At 37.2% G+C, this 3,032-nt stretch overlaps 1 protein-coding gene across 1 annotated transcript in view; it reads right to left on the reverse strand.

Annotated features, from left to right (window-relative positions):
• The window catches only part of LOC102480402 (vomeronasal type-2 receptor 116), a 112,827-nt gene that overhangs the window by 10,498 nt on the left and 99,297 nt on the right, over positions 1-3,032 (reverse strand).

The raw sequence follows: 3,032 nt of genomic DNA on the forward strand, positions 1-3,032 counted from the left end.
AAAAATCCAGTAACTAACCCGCCACATAATTTTCTGGCCTCATTGAAAAGATTTTTAATAAACCATGTTATCCTCTTAACTTCTGAATTTGATTTTTGAATGTTCAAAGTCAAACTTGTTCAAAGTGCAAATCAAATGTTGTTATTGTTAATAAAAGTGGAAATAAGATAAAAACTAAACTTTCTGATATTTATTTTTATGTATGTACATTGTATTAACTTGTTTTGTTCAACAAATTTGTCTAATGTATTTGTCCTTTTTTGATACTTTTATATAAAATTGAGTGTTTATTTTTTAAATTATTCATTTTATTTTATTAAGAGTTATTATTATTTTTAAGTTTGCTATCAGGCACATGTAATCACCAAAGAGAGACAGAGAGCAAGAGAGAGGGAAAATAAGAAAGCAAACCACCAGTCCAGGACTTGAACCACAGTTGACCATGTGGGAGTTCAGAACTGTAACCATGATAGCAGCTGCTGGCTCCATGATTTAGTGTTTATTTAAAATATAAACTTATTTATAAACCAAGTAGAAAACTCTGAGACTATAGGTTTCAAAAGTGGTTTCATATTTTAAAATCTGATCACTGTTTCTTCCTCCAGGATTTTTGCAAACAGGATAAGTACAGTGAATTCTAAAACAAAGTTCTTTCCATGAGTCATGTTAGGATAGTATGTAGAAATAATTTTTGTCCTCACCATGAGTATTGCATAAAGAGAATAGGCCACAGCATCTATATCACTAGAGATGAAATGGATATGGTTATTATGTTAATATTCTCTGGTGTAAGATACATTCCTAAAAACATACACAGATTTGACCAATTTTGATCTATGTTCTGTCAAGTATCTTTTCTTGAACTTTTTAAGTATTTCATTGTGCATTATTTTGACTAATTTAATTAATTATTAAAAATTTACCCAAGGGTGCATGTCACAGAGACAGAGAAAGAAAGCAACTTGCATGGAGGATGGTCATACTGCAATTCCTTGTCCTTCATTGACAGTATTTATTCAGTGACACACACATTTCTGGTGGTTTCCCAATCTCTAGTCCAGGATTTGAGCTACAAAATTGGCGGTGTGGGATCTGACTACATCAATGACCAGGCCATGGAGCCAGGCCAAATACTTGAAAATCTAGGTCTCTAGTGGCAGAACTCTGTAGGTAGAAATAACAATTACCACATACCTTGGGTGAAAAAAAAAAAAAACTTAAAAAATTTTTGCCTCATTTTGTTATTTTGAGAAGAAAACATAGGTCGTGTGTTTTGTTTTTAAGAGAGGTTTTTGTTATAGGCTATGGTGTTTACCAGAAAAATAGAGAGAGACTGAGAGTCAGAAAGCAATAAATAACCACTCCGGGGGGAGATGGCAATCCCTTCTCCTCCATTCTCCTCTTGGGATCTTGGTACGTACTCACACTTACCCAGAATCAGCCAGGCCAAATATTTTAAAATCTAAGGCTCTAGTGGCAGAACTATTGAAGAAGAAATAATTACCCATATACCTTGTGTGAAAATTAAAAAACTAAAAACTTTTTAAAATTGCCTGACATTGTTATTTTAAAAAGAAAAACATAGGTTGTACGTTTTGTTTTTAAGAGAGTTTTTTTTTAATACAACATGTGTGTTCGCCAGAAAAAAACAGAGAGAGACAGAGAGATAGAAAACAAGAAATAATCACTGCAGGGAGGATGGCCACAGCACAATTCCTTCTCTATTCTCCTCTTGGGATCTTGGGCACACACGCACACGTGTCCAGCATCAGTTCCAGTCACCAGTTCCAGGACTCAAACCATGGTTGACTATGTGGGAGTTCAGCAACATAACCATTACACCATCCGCTGGTCCCCAGATTGTGTTTTTCTTTAGATAATACCTCACCAGAAACCAGCAGATGGCATAATGGTTATATCGCTGGACTTCCACATAATGGATCACAGTTTGAGTCCTGGACACACTTGTTTAAACTTCATTATGGGCATGTGTGTGTGCATGCTAAAAATGCCAAGAGGAAAATGGAAAAGAATGTAATCTGGTTTGGCCATATTCTCTCAGTGGTGATTTCTCACTTTCTCTCTCTCCATATCTGTCTGTCTCACTGATGAGGGCACATACTCAATAGCAAAACTCTTTGTAGAAATAAAACAAATAAATAACTCAACAGGTGTTATGGTGATTAGGGTGGCTGGATTGCCACATGACCTACTGTGATTCAAGTCCTGGACACAGTGGCTTGAAAATCACGCAGGGCACATATGTATGCATGTCCAAAATCCCAAGAAAAGAGTAGAGGAGAAGGGATTGCATTGCAGCACCACTATCTCCCCAGGGGTAATTTATCACATTTTCTCTCTCTCTGTTGAGTGAACACACACTGAGACAAAAGCTAAAAAAGAAAAAAAAAAAGAAACAAAAATTCTTGGGGAGTCAGCAGGTGGTTTTGTGGTTTAGGTGGACTCCCCACATGACTGACCATGGTGTGAGTCCCAGAACTGAAAGCTTGGAAATTATGCCAGTCATTTGTGCATGCTTGCTAAAACTCACAGGAGGAGAATGGAGTAGAAGGAATAGTGGTGTGGCTATTACCCTCGGGGGTGGTGGTGGTCATATCTCACTTTCCCTCCTTCTCTGATAAATGTATGTGTCCTACAGGGGGAAAAACAACAATAACTCTGATAGTTATCAGGTGCTTTTGAAGGGTGTTTACCTGCCAGGGAAGAATACGCTGATCTGCATCTCCTGGAGATCCCATTTCTATTTTATGTAAAAGCATCTTATAAAGAATCCAGGCCACCACATGCACAGCGTGATAGGTAAAGTAGCTGGGGTCAGATATGATCATCATGGTCAATTCTGATGGTAGAAACTCTAGGGAAGAATTTGGAGGGCAGTCTCCAAGTTTGCCACATAGTGATCCAGCAAGTGAGCATCCAAATAAATGAAGCCAGAGTTTACTGAAGTAAAAATCTTCTGGGTATTGGGAAGGGTTTACTGTCTTGAGAAATTGCTTAAAGCCAGAAATTTT

Source organism: Tupaia chinensis, unplaced genomic scaffold, assembly GCF_000334495.1.
Source record: "Tupaia chinensis unplaced genomic scaffold, TupChi_1.0 Scaffold000306_1, whole genome shotgun sequence".
In the NCBI taxonomy this organism is placed as follows: Eukaryota; Metazoa; Chordata; class Mammalia; order Scandentia; family Tupaiidae; genus Tupaia; species Tupaia belangeri.